The 16,037-nt window shown below is 42.0% G+C and overlaps 1 long non-coding RNA gene across 1 annotated transcript in view; it reads right to left on the bottom strand.

Annotated features, from left to right (window-relative positions):
• The window catches only part of LOC103349776 (uncharacterized), a 231,861-nt gene extending 220,843 nt beyond the window's left edge, over positions 1–11,018 (bottom strand). The window contains exon 1 of the long non-coding RNA XR_011389007.2: positions 10,355–11,018. This is a non-coding gene — a long non-coding RNA (uncharacterized LOC103349776). The remainder of the gene's footprint in view (positions 1–10,354) is intronic.
• Between the last annotated feature and the right edge of the window lie 5,019 nt (positions 11,019–16,037).

The raw sequence follows: 16,037 nt of genomic DNA, 5'->3' as shown, positions 1-16,037 counted from the left end.
TCCTCTCAACCTTTGAACCACCACCACATCTGGGATGCTTATAAACTTTAATAAAGAGGTCTGTCATGTAAAGCAATGTACTGAATCCCAGTAGAGCTAATCAAGACAGAGGATACAGCTTTTCTGCTTTCAGAGAGAAGAGGAGCACGAGGCTTATCAGGTCATACAGAGCTGGCAACAGCTCAGGCAGGAAAAAAAAAAAAAGAATACTTGGTTAACAAAGAGGAGCTGGCACTGAGGCATAGCAGTCTAAGCCTAAACCTACCATGCCAGCATCTCATATGGGCACTGGTTCATGCCCTGGCTGCTCCTCTTCCAATCCAGCTCTCTACAATGGCCTAGGAAAGCAATAGAAGATGGCCCAAGTGCTTTGGCCCCTGCATCCATGTGGGAGACCTGGAAGAAGCTCCTGGTTCCTGGCTTCAGATCAGATCAGCTCAGCTCTGGCTGTAGCGGCCATTTGGGAAGTGAACCAGTGGATGGAAGATCTCTCTCTCTTTCTCTCTGTCTCTCCCTCTCTCTATCTCTGACTCTACCTCTCAAATAAATATCTTCCTTTCTCTGTCTCTGATTCTCTCTCTCAAATAAATAAACAAAATCTTAAAAAAAAAAATACAGGGAGACAGAGAAAGAGAGACAGACAGATGCTGCCAGAACAGATGCTAAAACCTAGTACAAGAACATATCTGCAGTTTGCACCTCTCTTCACCTACTGGAACCCTCATCTCTCCCCTAAATCCTGAGCTCCCACCCCACATTCAGCTGAATGAAGAAATCTAGGCAAGTCGCTTATCCTCTGTGTGCCTCAGTTATCTCATGTGAAATGGTACCTATAAGTTAGGATTGTCAGAATTAAATGAGTATTTACATATGAAGTACAAACTAAAGCTTTTCCTATTATAGTTACCAGGACTTAGAGGCATAAAATTAGGAAGGTAAATCCTAAGACTAAATTACCTGCCAACCAAATGAGTACATTGTGTTTGGAGTATTTCTGGAAATGAAACCCTTTTGTAACATGTAGTCAAGAAGCTTCAGTGATCACAGGAATTCATATTTGAAGATCAGTAAGGCATTTTTTTCTTATCTGTCAAACTTATAATGATTTGTTAAAATATACAACTCTCCATGCTGGTAAAAGTACAATAAAGTTGGTATTCACATGTCACTAGCTGATATTTAAAGCATAATATTCTTTTAGAACCAATTTAATGTGCATAAAATACCATAATTATGTCCCTTCCCTTTATACAGTAAAATACATATCAATATAATCTAAGTAAACAAGTAGAATTTAGGAAAATATTTAAACGCTAAAATGATATTTGTAATAGAAAAAAAAAGTTAAGCAGGCCAGCGCCGCAGCTCAATAGGCTAATCCTCCGCCTTGCGGCGCCGGCACACCGGGTTCTAGCCCCGGTCGGGGCGCCGGATTCTGTCCCGGTTGCCCCTCTTCCAGGCCAGCTCTCTGCTGTGGCCAGGGAGTGCAGTGGAGGATGCCCTAAGTCCTTGGGCCCTGCACTCCATGGGAGACCAGGAAAAGCACCTGGCTCCTGCCATCGGATCAGTGTGGTGTGCCGGCCGCAGCGCGCCGGCCGCGGCGGCCATTGGAGGGTGAACCAACGGCAAAGGAAGACCTTTCTCTCTGTCTCTCTCTCTCTCTCACTGTCCACTCTGCCTGTTAAAAAAAAGAAAAAGAAAAAAGAAAAAAAGAAAAAAAAGTTAAGCAAACAAAATACATTTCTAACAACGAAAGCCCAAACAACAGACTACTACAAATGCATTAAAGGTGACATTAGTAAGAACTCCAAATGATAAGCAGAAATTTTGTCTACATAAAACCTCGGGTACTGTTGAAACCTCCTGAACAAAATTACTAATACTGCACAATGTTAGATTTATTTAGATTGCTGCCACAAGGATGAATACACTGAAAAAAAATTTAGGAACATCTCAACAATGGGAAGTTTTGAGGGGCCGTATATAGAGTTCAAACTGTATTGGGTGATTTTAAAGAAGCATGTCAGGAGCAAGAGCCAGTTCTTGATTGGATGTTATCATGGAGCACAATTTGGTGGAATTGGTAACCCTTATCCAAGAAGTAGGAAGATTAAATGTGTCTAGATTTGTCACTGATCAAGAGGCAATGATTTGATTACTGAAAAGAGTAATGTTTGTCCTTTTTTTTTTGTCATAATGTGTCCTTGTCTTTGATTTCTTATGAACAACTGTTAATCTTGAGTAAAACACTGAAATTTTATTGGAAAATTTTCATTTTCCTTTTATCAAAATTTTCACTTCTAATTGTCAGCAAGATAAATTTTAACTTTCCATTGCAATGTGAACTTACTTGTATAAAAAGGAACTCCAAATAGACATAGCAAAAATACTTAAAATAAATCAACATAATAGAAATCATAAATTATGGATTATGAAGGTACAGAAAATTTTGGTTTTTTTTTGAAGTGTGTGTCTATATTTTCTACAGAAAGCATATTTTATATCATAAGTCTAATAGTAATAAATGTTTAGATATATATTGCTAGGGCAGGCAATGGGTTAAGCCACCATCTGCAGCGCTTGCATCCCATATGGACTCTGGTTCTAGTTCCAGCTGTTCCATTTCAAATCCATCTTCCTGCTAATACACCTGGGAAAGCAGCAGCAGAAGATTCAAGAATATGGGTCCCTGCTACCCACAAAGGTGACCCAGAAGGAGTTCCAGGCTCCCGACTTCAGCCTGGCCAGTCCCAGCCATTGCAGCCATTTGGGGAGTGAACCAGCAGATGGAAGACTCTTTCTTTCTCTTCCCCACCCCACCCCACCCCCGCCACCTTCCTTTCTCCAACTCTCGCTGCCACTCTGCCTTTCAAATAAATAAATAAATCCTAAAGGAAATGCATTTACTATTCTACAAGAATGAATTGCATTCCAATAAGGAGAGAACAGTGAATCCTATCCCACTACAGTCCCATGGTTACTATATCGATGAAAAAGATGAGTTATCCTATAGAGGGAAATGATAGCACTGTTACCAGTCCATGCTATTCAGCCTTTACTTGCCATGCAAGGAAATTATTATACCTTAGAGGAAATGGTTTATTTACCATGACCCCTTGTGACTTATACAAACTGGAATGGAAATGGAACAGGTTTCCCTCTAGTACCAATCTTGTTAACAAGTCATATTCTCTAATGCTAGTTTTGGAACATAGAGAGAAAGAGTGGTTATGAAAAGATATGGTTCTTCGAACAATAACATCCACCCTGTCCACAGCAGGACTTCCCATCCTATCTAGAGGTTCAGGTTCCTCCAGGCAATAATGAGTTAGGTCAGAAGTTCTCAGCCTTAATTCCACCATAACACACATCATACTACGTGAACACTGAAAACTTGCTCCCATAACAGATTTCACTGAAACTATTTTTCTGGTAATATCTGACTAAAATAATGTATAATCTCCCAAATAACAAAACTGTTAAGGAGTTATAACTAACTTCATTACTATAGCCACAGTAAATCAAAGTTTATGAAAAAAATAAAAAAGAAAGTATATGAATGTCTTTAATCATTTCTCTTCCATTTAAGACAACATATGACAATGCAACTGAATGAGAGTGAAATGATAGTGAAAATTTTGACTTCACTAGTTTTTATTCTTAAAAATATGGAAGTTTACAAGGCAGAACAAAGTTGGGGCTGAGTAAGATGCTCCCCCATGAATGTCTCCCACAGAGACAGCTTTACAAGAGATAAGCAGTCTGGGAGAGAGACCAAAGTGCCTGATTTTTGTATAATAAAAAGGATACATTGAAAAAGGTGGGAAGGAAATAGCTGCCACATCACCACTCCTTCAGTTCTAAGCACAGTACAGAGAGACATCAACTGCTTAAAGGAGGAGGGAACAAAGCCCAGACTTCAAACTTGAAACTCAATTTCAAACCTGTTACATTAAATCTAGAGTCAATCAAGGCCCCAGCCTCTGGCCCTAGGCAACCATTCAGAGTGAGCCTTTGCATCCTTTGTAGCCAGGTGGACAGGGGCCCACATATACCATCCCTCCCCCAATATCCAGCAAACAATAGAGCAAGACTCTAGCCACTGGAGAGTAAGCAGGGAAAGCAAAGTTACGACTTTGCCTTGAAGCTGTGCTACACCTTCTTCCATGAGACCCAGCACCAGAAAAAGTCCAAAGGCCTCTATCTCCAGGCCAGTGTTCATTGACAGTTTCTAGATCTGCCCCAGCATTAGGTGGAGACTTGCACCCCAATAGGATAGACTCATTTCAGCCTGTATTACCACCAACATTTTGTAGACCTGGTATGTACCCTGAAGTTCTGCAGAGTTCAGTATTGTGAGATTCAGGTATGAGTCATTTTAGTATCAGCCTGGGAGGCCAAGGGACTGCCTTTGCCACATGAAAGTAAGGCAAAAAAAGTGAGCTCAGGACTATGGCTTGAAGCTCAGTGCCAGTCCCACTATGGTGAGATCCATTACCAGATAAGAGACCAGAGGGCACTTACTCCAGGCCAGTATAACAAAGACTTTAGATTACCCTGCCATCAGATGTAGACATGTGCCTTCATAAGATGAACAAGAGTTTTGGCCTATATCACCCCCGAACTCTCACAGGTTTGGTGTGCATCTGCAGGACAGCATGGTGCCTTGTAGCTGTGCGGTGCAGATGCAATCAGCTCAGTTTGGCTTAGACTAAGAGACTGACTTCACAATTCCTCCACAAACAATGGGCAGACATAAAGGAGCAAGGTTTGAGACAGTGGAGAGTATGGCACTAGGTGAGCACATAACTGCATCTCCAGAGCTGGTATTTTGCCACAGCAGGTTAGGCTGTGGAGGACTAGTTCAAGTCCCAGCAGCTATACTTCCAATCCAGCCCTTTGCTAGTGCACCTGAGAAAGCAGCAGAAGATGGCCATGATAGTTGGGCCCTTGAAACCCATAGGGAAGACGAGGATGGAGTTCCTGGCTCCTGGTCTCAGCCTGGCCCAGCCTCAGCTGTTATGGCCATTTGGCTCCAGAGTGAATCAGCAGATGAGAAATCTCTCTCTCTCCCCCTCCTCCTCCTCCCCTCCCCCTCCTCCTCCCTCCTCCCCCTCCTCCTCCTTCTCTCTCTCTCCCCCTCCCTCTCCCTTCCTCTCCCTCTCCTCCCTCCCTCTCTCTCTGCCTTCCTTCCTCCCTCTCTCTGCCTTCTTTCCTCCCTCCCTCTCCCATTCTTTCAAATAGATAAATAAATAAATAATTTTTAAGGTAAAAACTGCATCTTGTATCTGATAAAGCCATCACTGGGCAGATTCTTGTAGTTCTTGACCCTGGGCAGATTATTGTAGTTCCTGACCCTAGGCCTGTGCCTGTGCATGGAATATCTGGACCTGCCCCCAGTCCCAAATGGAGACACTTGACCCCAGTCTATTGGGCTTATTTTCTGGTCAGCAATCAGCTGTGGCTGGTTGCTGAAGCCTTGGGCCACAAGTTCACCCCAGCAGCAGATAGCCTATAGAAAGTAAACCTTGGGGCAGGCGCTGTAGCGTAGTGGGTAAAGCAGCCACCTGCAGTGCTGGCATCCCATATGGGCACGGTTTGGAGTCCTGGCTGCTCCATTTCTTATCCAGCTCTCTGCTATGGTCTGGGAAAGCAGTACAAGATGGTCTAAGTCCTTGGGCCCCTGCACCCGTGTGGGAGACCCAGAAGGATCTCCTGGCTTGAGATGGGCACAGCTCCAGCTGTTGCAGCCAATTAGGGAGTGAACCAGCAGATAGAAGACACCCCCCGCCCCGCCTCTCCTTCTCTGTGTAACTCTTTCAAATAAATAAATAACTCTTTAAAAAAAAAAAAAAGTAAGTAAGCCTTGGTCCTACTCCCGCTGCCATGGTCTTGACAGGCTGTGGGCTCTGGTTGTGATCCAGCTTTGCTGCATAAGTGGCCACAGGGCTGCTGATTCTATTTTTCCCTGAACCAGAGGCAGCATGAGAATAACACAGAGAGAATAATTTTCTGCTTGGGGAAATAAAAGGTATGCAAGTACCAAGAAATTGCATAGAAATAGAGGCTGGCACTATGGAGATGGGAGTCCCTGCCAGACTGAGCCAATGCTATTGTGATCAATGCAAGCACCTAAATGACACCTCAAGGTCTCTGAGCCAGTTTTCCACAATCCCAGTCACAGTAGACTGAGGTCTGGCACACCAGGGACCACAAACCTTAATTACCCTACAGGCTGTTATGGACACTAATTGGAGCACCCTATGCACTGACTGCTGCTAACATCAGTTGCAGTGAAAGAAGACACAGGGAAACTAGACTACAGCATCCAATTGGAAATAAAACCAAAACAGCCTACTAAACTGACACCTGAAGACACATTTTCAAGAAAAATTTTTCATCAAGAAAACCGCTCATCAAATGTGATCAAAAGAACTAATCCAGCATATGTGCAAATAAAACCATAAGAACACAGGAAATACAAAAAAGCAAAGCAATATGATGCCCTTAAAAAAACCAATACTTTAGTAACAGATTCCAAAAGAAAAAAGGAGATGGATGACATAACTAATAAAGAATTTAAAAGAATACTTAGTAAGAAGCTCAAAGATATATAAAACAATGCATGCAGTTGAATGAAATGAGGAAAACAATGCATGGTATAAATGAGAAAATTCACTAGAAAGAGAGTTTGAAAGAAACCAAACAGAAATCATGGAAATGAAGATGTGAGTCAAATAAAAAATACAGTTGAAAACTTCAATAACAGACTGATCAAGCAGAAGAAAAGCATTTGAACTTGAGGATATATTCCAGTCAGCCTCCCCCTTCCAAAAAAAAAAAGATAAGAAAATAAAAAGAATGAAAGAAATCCCCAAGACCTTTGGGATACCATTAAACGAACAAATACTCAAAATGTGGGACCTTCTGAGGGCAGAGAGAGGAGTAAAGGCTTAGAAAACCTATTCAATGACAAAAGAGCTTAAAAGCTACCCAATCTAGAGAAATTTATGGAAATCCAAGTACAAGAGGCCTGTAAGACCCCAAACAGACATGACCAGAAAAGATCTTCACCATGGTACATTATAGTCAAACTCTCATAGAGAATTGTAAAGTAGCCCCCCCAAAAAATGAGCATCAGGTCAATTTTAAGGTAATCTCCATTAGATTAGCCACAGATTTTTCAAAAGAAATCTTACGGACCCAGAGAAACTGAAATGATATATCTCAAGTTCTAAAAGAAAATAACTGCCAGCGAAGAATATTTTACCTAGCAAATTTATCTTTCATAAGGAACAAAGACTTCCCCAGACAAGCAAAAGCTGTAGGAATTCATCATCACAAAACCAGCTTTACACTTGCATGCATAGTGGGCTTTTTAAAAAGATAAATAAAACTGATATAAAGTTTTAATTAAGAATAAAAGTTATTTAAATAAATAATGTCAGAAATTAAAAAGGAGATGTCACAACTGATAACACATAGATACAAAATTTCTTGAAGACTTGTTTAAAAATAAATTTGTCTCTTATTTTTTTCATTTTATTTTCCAAGAACTTTATAAAGAATCCTCACATTATGGCACCCTGGATAGTTATTTATTCCTATATTTGTCTGTTTATGAGATACAGAGAGACAGACTTAGAGCAAGCTCCTATCCACTGGTTCACTCTTCAAATGCCCACAGCGACCAGGACTGGGTTGGGACAACAGATGACAGCCAGGAATGTAATTCAGGTCTCCTAAATGTGTGTAGGAACACAGCTATTTGAGCCATTACTGTTGCCATCAAGGATCTGCATTAGTAGAAACTGAATCTAGTATATGAAGCCAGGCATCAAACCCAGGAACCTGGATGCTATCACTAGCCTAAATGCCCAGTCCCTTCAGGGATTATTAACAACTATATGTCAACAAATTGGAAAAAGAAGAAATGGATAAATTCCTGGAAACATTTACCAAAACCAGGAACCAGCACTGTGGTGTAGCGGGTAAAGCCACCATCTGCAATGTCGGCATCCCATATATGGCACCACTGCTGATTCAGCTCTCTGCTATGGCCTGGGAAAGCAGCAGAAGATGGCCCAAGTCCTTGAGCCCCTGCACCCATGTGGGAGACCTGGAATAAGCTCCTGGCTCCTGGCTTTGGATCGGCACAGCTTGCAGCCATCTGGGGAGTGAACCAGAGGATAGAAGACCCCTCTCTCTCTGCCTCTCCTTCTCACTCTATGTAACTCTTTCAAGTAAAATAAATAAATCTTTTAAAAAAACTGAACAACTGAAGATACAGAAAATCTAAACAGAACAATAATGAGTAAGGAAATTAAATCAGTAATCAAAAGTCTCCCAACAAAGAAAACTCCAGGGCCAGATTGCTTCACCACCAAATTCTACCAAATTTTTAAAGAACTTGTACCAATCCTCAAACTATTCCAGAAACTTGAAAGAGAGATAACTCTTCCAAATTCATTCTGCCATGCCAGAATTACATTATTCCGAAATCAGGAAAGGACACAGCATAAAAAGAACACTACAGGGGGGCGGTGCTCTGGCTTAGGGGTAAAGCCACCACCTGCAGTGCCAGTATCCCATATGGGTGCTGGTTCCAGTCCTGGCTGCTCCACTTCCTATCCAGCTCTCTGCTACAGCCTGGGAAAGCAGTACAAGATGGTCTAAGTCCTTGGGCCCCTGCACCTGTGTGGGAGACCTGGAAAATCTCCTGGCTCCTGGCTTTGGATCGGTGCAGCTCCAGCTGTTGCAGCCAATTGGGGAGTGAACCATCAGATGGAAGACTCTCTCTCTTTGCATCTCCTTCTCTCTCTGTGTAACTCTCACTTTCAAATAAATAAATAGATCTTAAAAAAAAAAAAAAGAATACCACAGACCAATATGCTTAATGAACATAAATGCAAAATCTCTCAAAAATACTAGCAAAAAAAAATCTAAGAACATATCAAAAAAGATCAAACACTCTGACCAGGTAAGATTTATCCCAGGGATTCAGGAATAGTTCAACACATACAAATCAATAAATGTAATACATCACATTAACAGAAAGCAGGATAAAAATCATATGATCATCCCAGTAGGTCCATAATAACTATTCAATAAGATTCAATATCCATTCATGATTAAAGACCTTGAACAAACTCTCTCTCTATATATATATATAAGAAATATACCTCAACATCATAAATATTATATGTGACAAATACATAGTCAATCTCATATCAAATGGGGAAAAGCTAAAAATATTTCCTCTAAGATCTGAAACCATGCAAGGATGTCCACTCTCAGTTCTTAAGAAACACATCACCAGCCGGCTCACTAGGCTAATCCTCCGCCTTGCGGCGCTGGCCGCAGAAAACTGATAGGAAAAAAATATTTGTGAACTATTCATCTGAAAAAAGATTAATATCCACAATATATAAGGAACTCAAAAAGCTAACAATAGGGGCCAGTGCTGTGGCATACTGGGTAAAGCCAGGGCCTTCAGTGTCAGCATTCCCTTTGAGCACTGGTTCAAGTCCTGACTGCTCTACTTATGATCCAGCTCCCTGGTAATGCACTTGGGAAAACAGAGGAAGATGGCCTAACTCCTTGACCCACTGCTGCCATCTGGGTGACATGGAAGAAGCTCCTGGCTCTTGGCTTTGGATTGGCCTGGATTGGCCTAGATCTGGCCATTGCAGCCATTTGGGGAACGATGGAAGATGGATCTCTCTCTTTCTTTCTCTTTCTCTCGCTCTCTCTGCCTCTGTCTCTCTGTAATTCTGCCTTTCAAATAAATACATCTTTTTTAAAAGCTTAACAATATTTGTCTAAAAATCCAGTTAAGAAATGGGTAAAGGATTTGACTATACATTTCTCAAAAGAAAAAATACAGAGCCAACAAACACATGAAAAAATGTTAAATATCACTAACCATCAGGACAAGGAAAATCAAAACCACAATGTGGCGTCAAATTCACTCCACTTAGAATGGCTGTCAAAGAGACAAAAAAGGGCACTGTGTCCTGCTCCCGGGCGGGCGGGGACGCCACGCCGATGCTGGTGAAGAGGCGCCACATGGACTCCGACCTCGGTGATCTCAGCTTTTAGGGTTTGGGGAAATCGAGGCTCGGAGTCTCTGTCCTCCACCTCTGCTGCACTTGCTCCAATTCCTAAGGAAGGTGCGGGTGTCATCAGAGGTGGCGGGAAATGGTGGCCTTTCCTATCAGCAAAGAGAGCACCCGGTGCAGGCTTAGGAATGAACCATCGCGAATCAGAAACAAGGCCCAGAAAACCATGACAGAAAACGGCTGCGACTGACGGCCAACGAAACTGACGGACCCGGAGGCCCATCACGGCTTACCTCAGGCGGAGACAAACCGTAGCAACATGGCCGACAGCCTGGTCAGACAGACGCTGGTCAGGCAGACGCTGGTCAGGGCGGCTGAGCGCTGCGTCTCCCTGCGTAGGGCGCCCAGAGGTTTTCCTCTGATCTTTCCGCCGCTGCGTGAGCAGGGCAGGAAGACGAGGCCGTGCATGACAGAGGTGTCTCCCCCGCGCAGGGTAACGCAGGAGCACAGTGCCTGGGATTACTGAAAATGTGTTTTTTAAGAGTTATAACCCGGTGGGCTGCTGTGACCGAGGCTCCTGAATCACTTCCGGGTCGTGCTGCCCCCGCTGACCCCTCTGCCGCCAGCTCTTTCTAGTCCTTAGCCACAGAAGGCACAGAGTGAACCTGCATTGCTAATGCAGACACGGCCTTCTTCGAGGAGGGGGATGACAGGAGCGTGGCTCCATGGTCCTCAGGAGCCTGTGGGGTTAAGACAAACACTCCTGGCAGCACACGGTGACGCAAGACAGACGACGAGCAGCAGCTGGGGTGAGAGTGAGGGCAGATTGAGGTCTGCGTGCACAGGCACCCGATTGTGTGAAATTTCAGTAAACCATACCCACCTTCAGCACAGTGCTCCCGACACTGCCAGCTCCTAGCCTCTAAGCAAGAAAGCTCCTTGGGGTGCCGCCCGACCTATCCTCTGAACACTGGGAGGTGGGGACGGCTGGCTGGTCAAGAAAGTAGGCTGTGAGGCTGGGGGCCAGCAGGGAAAGCAAGCTCCGCCTTCTTTTGTGCCCTGCTCTGGGGTCCCTCCAGCAGCTCTCTGTATACCTTTCGCTCCCCACTCTCCTTTCCCACCACTCACACTCACCATCTGCTCCTTCCTTCACTCTCCAGAGCCTTCCAGCCATCCATGCCTATGTTCTTCAGCAGGGTTAATAACAGGAAATCATCGAACTAAAACATTTAAGCAAATTATTTCCTTGGATTAAATCTTGTTTATTAAAACCAAAAAGAAAAACCTGATCATTTATCATTTATTTTATCCTGAAATAAGATTTCATGTGGAGTTGCTTGCATTTCTTACTGCTTGGTGGTTCAACCTAATGAGCCACAACTCCCACCCCACTGTCTCTGTTTTCTAATGTGTTAAAAAAAAAAAAAAAGTGACTGTCTTCTACACATTCGACCATCTCTTGGCGGATTACTACAACACAGAGATGCTTCACTTGCTCTCTCACATCTTCCAGGTCTTTGATCAAACCTGCCCCTTTCCTGAGTGTCCTTCTCTATATACCCAACATCAAATCATGGTCCCATTTCCAGTCACACCTATGTCCATTCCAGGGTACCTCTCTTGAGGGTTCGCCAGCCTGGGCTGTGTCCATGTGGGTGCCTCCCCATCAGCATATGCCATGCAATTTCCGATGGCTTCTAGGGGCTTCTGCCTGGAAGTGGCACACCTCCTGCCACTCACACATCACTGGTCACAGAGACTCCCAGGCCCAGCCTACTCCCAAGAGGGCAGGGAAATAAAAGACTCTGATCCGGGGCTGGCGCTGTGGTGTAGCAGGTAAAGCTGCCACCTGCAGTACCCGCATCCCATATAGGCGCCGGTTCAAGTCCTGGCTGCTCCACTTCCAATCCAGCTTTCTGCCCTGGCCTGGGAAAGTCGTGGAGGATGATGCAAGTCCTTGGGCCTCTGCACCCATGTGGGAGACCCTGTAGAGGCTCCTGGCTCCTGGTTTTGAATAGGTGCAGCTCCAGCCATTGCTGCCAGTTGGGGAGTGAACCAGAGGATGGAAGACCTCTTCCCCTCTCTCTGCCTCTCCTCTCTCTGTGTAACTCTTTCAAATAAATAAATAAATCTAAAAAAAAAAATACTCTGGCTGCATTATTAATGTCAGTCACAGTAGTTTTCCTGTGTGTGAGTGTGCATAGATTGATGTGTGCATAAATTAATATATATATACATATACATATACATACTTACATACACATAGACAAGTTCATACTTATATGCCTACTGTGTAAACCTCAGAATACTTGACTCAGGTGAAGTGTTATGTGGAAACCTAAATAAAAATAAATAAAAAATATACAAAAAACAATAAATGCTCACAAGGATGTTGGGGTAGTGTAACCTTTATACACTGTTGGTGGAAATGTAAATTAGTAAGCCATTAAGGAGAATGGTATAGAAATTCCACCAAAAACTGAAACTATATCTACTATTTGATCCAGCTAGTCCACTTCTGGATATATATCTGAAGGAGGTGAGGTCCACATATGAAAGAGATACCTGCATTCACAAGTTCCTTCCAGCACTAGACACAAGAGCCAGGTTATAGAATCAACCTATATATCCACGGATGGATGAATAGATAAATAAAATGTGTTATATATACACAAGGAAATATCATTCAGCCATTAAAAAAAAAGAATGAAATGTTGACATTTGCAGCCAGATGGATGGAACTGGAAATCATTATCTTAAGTGAAATAAGCTAGACACACACACAAAAATGTATATTTTCTGTTTCATATGTGGAAATTTAAAAAAATAGACAATCTGAACTTAGACTAGCGATTAACAAAGGCCAAAAAGGGTGGGAGGGAAGATTTAAGAAGGGTGGATAGAGGGTACCAAAACACAGTCTAACCTGAAGTAACAAGTTCTAGCATTTTATGGCACAGCTTAGTGACCATAACTAATATTAATTTACTAGTTACTCTACAAGTAGCTAGAAGAGAGGAGTTAGCAAACTCCAGACACAAAGAAAAGAGAAAAAGGAAAGACTGTTTGCTTGATTTGTTGGTTTATGCAGTGTGTGTTGAAATATTGTACTGTACCCCATAAAAATTACAACTTTTGCATGTTAGTCAAACATTTTTAAAACTAAGAAAATGAATAAATAGATCTTTTTAGAAAAGTTGACTCTCAAGAATAATTTTTAGTATTCCCAGAGGAAATGACCATGGAATCTGATGTTAATCAGTAAATAAGAAATAGGAAATTGATAGGAATGTGTCAATTGGAAGGAGGAAACAGAAAGTACAACGTATAAAAGCGATGGCAATACATTTCTTCTGTTTTGTCATAGTGTTCCTTTAAGCCTGCAGGTGGTTAGATTAGATCTAACCTGATAAGGTTCTCCTGCTCTGGAGAAGGTGAGATAAGAAAGCAGCTTGTGCCACAGGACCTGGGCAAGTAGGAATCCAGCAGTCTAGTCCTGAAGAATCAGCTTCCCAGCTTTACCTTTAAGAGGTAAAAATTGTCCACTTATTTTATACCTGTTTACATATACTCCGCTGTCAGTTATAACCTTACATTTCTCTGGGAAACAGGAACAATGACTCATCTGACTACTTCATGCTGTTAAGAGATGAAGTTGGGTTTTTTCAGGATTATAGAAAAGAAAGTTGTCAAGAAACTTTCTAGTCCCAGCTGCAGCTGGGGAGATCCTCTACATCATGATAGCATTTGGACCAGCCAGTATCTTCACAGCTTTATCTTGAAGATGTGTCACCATTCCACAGCAGCAATAAAGACAACAGCATCCTAGTATTTCTACACCTGTAACAAAAGCCACAGAAATTGGTAATTTTTTTACCAGAAAATTTTCAGTCTTCAACCAGCAGTAGAACCATTGATGAAGACTTAGTGGGTCAGACATAGAATTAATCTGGGTGTGTGACACTGTCATTTTGAGACACATTGTCAGTGTATTAATGAGCAGAATCACATTAACCAACCCTATTATTAGAATAAAGGTAGATAATAAGTAATCAGACTAATGGAAGCTACATCAGTCTATGAATCAAGTTTGAGAAACTAGCAGACTTCTGTTAATTTCTTCCCGTCTTCCTTGAACCCAAGGAAGGCCCAAAGTACAGCTTCCCTCTATATCCCTTGGGAAACCATGGTCACAAATATTTTTCTTACTTATAGACCTTGTGTTTACTTTCCTACCTCCTGTAAGGCATAAGGCATGGGTGAGGGCTTTGAGTTCAGTCTTATGGGCTAAGATACCTGGTAGCAATGCTATTGTTTCCAAAGTTTCCTGGAAAATTACTACTGTACTTCAAACTTTTGATTTCCTCTGGCTCTGACGCTATTTCCATCCTTGAAAATATCAGATCTGAAGTCTCAACATGGGTCATATTCAGCTTGCTACAGCACACTTGTTCAGTAACCTATAATCAGTCATGTATAGCTTCTCCAGAAGGGTCTGGAAGCAAGGTGGCTTGATAACAAGATGGTACAGTTTTAGAGTAACATTCTAGTTATCAGACAGTATGGTTAGTAACTCTTAAATAGCCAGAGGTGAGCTTGTAATGTTCCAGAAGTGGCAACACACACTGAGCTATATGTACTATGGTGGGCTACCTAAAAGTAAACTACTCTGTCTCCTGCAGTCCATCACAAATGGCTATTATTCTCAGGCACATCAGCCAGTCTAAGGTGGCAATGTCCAAATTTTACAGCTATTTTATTTTTATTTCCTTTTTCCCAAATTTCAGGTCATTATTCCCAGTCCTAATCCTTGCTTCTCAAGTACAAACAGGTTATAGAGCCTCTTCAGCACCTCACTGTAGGTAGTATATATAGATTCTAGCATTAAATGTGACAATACTAAGTATCATATCTAATTAACATCCCTGTTTTGAAATGGGGGCCCTCTTTGGAGGGTATAGTTCCAGCAGAGTCTCCTGTGACAGTTACTATCGGCAATAATGCTTAAGAACCTTTCTTTATGACCTCTTGGCTTTATCTATTTTGGTTTCAGGCTGACACTAGTTACTCCTCTTGATTTTATTCTCTTTTTATTGATCAAGATCTTTGAACACATGGCAGATGAATGAATCATCCTGCAGCCAAGTTTCCATTTGTCCCTCATTGCCAGGTCAGATTTGGCCTCATTGTAGATCAGGCCCTATAATCATTGTTAAATTGAACTTTATTCTTCAGGTTTAAATCATCATCCCAAGCATCAGACAGCATAATCTTGCTAGGAATTTTACGTATATAGAATTTTGATAGGCAATAAGCACAAAGCTCTGGCACCAGGAAGAGGAGATACTCCTAGGATGCCTTCCTTGTGGGAAGATTGTGAAAGTTTTATTATCCCATGATATCAGAATAGCCCATTCAGTGGTACTAGGCAGAAAGGCTTCTCCTGTGGTCTCTTCTATAGCTCTTTCTTTCTCTCGCTTCATTACCTTCTCTTCCTCTCTCAAATTAAAAATCTTCCTTTTTATTTTGTGAGCAGAAAAGGAGACAGAGAAAAAGTAAAGATGAAAATATCATGCTTATGCATCACTTGGGAATCTGAAAGATGAAAAGAGAGACAAGTTTCATTTCAAACTCCATTTCCATGGTGTCTGGGTGTGTTTCATTTCAAGCATCTGTGAATTAGCTTTTGTATCTATGCGATGAATCCCACCTCACTTGAACAAATCTATGTTTCTGTTCCTTACACACAAAAAGTCTTGATGAAAAGAACTAGTTCCATATCAACAAGAGAAAAGCAATTGTCAGATAGAAATTCTTAGTCTTTGAGGGACTCACCCTTAATGTGGAAATCCATTATAATTATCAAGATCAAAGTAAAAATAGAGGGTTGGTGATTTATGTTGAACTATCTCCTAAGCAGGAACTGGCTGATTCATGAAAGTCCTCTTGGAATAAATAACAGCAAATTTACTTTTG

Source organism: Oryctolagus cuniculus, chromosome 5 (genome assembly GCF_051225735.1).
Source record: "Oryctolagus cuniculus isolate XC-2025 breed Fujian yellow rabbit chromosome 5, ASM5122573v1, whole genome shotgun sequence".
In the NCBI taxonomy this organism is placed as follows: domain Eukaryota; kingdom Metazoa; phylum Chordata; class Mammalia; order Lagomorpha; family Leporidae; genus Oryctolagus; species Oryctolagus cuniculus.
This window is presented reverse-complemented; position numbering and strand designations above follow the sequence as displayed.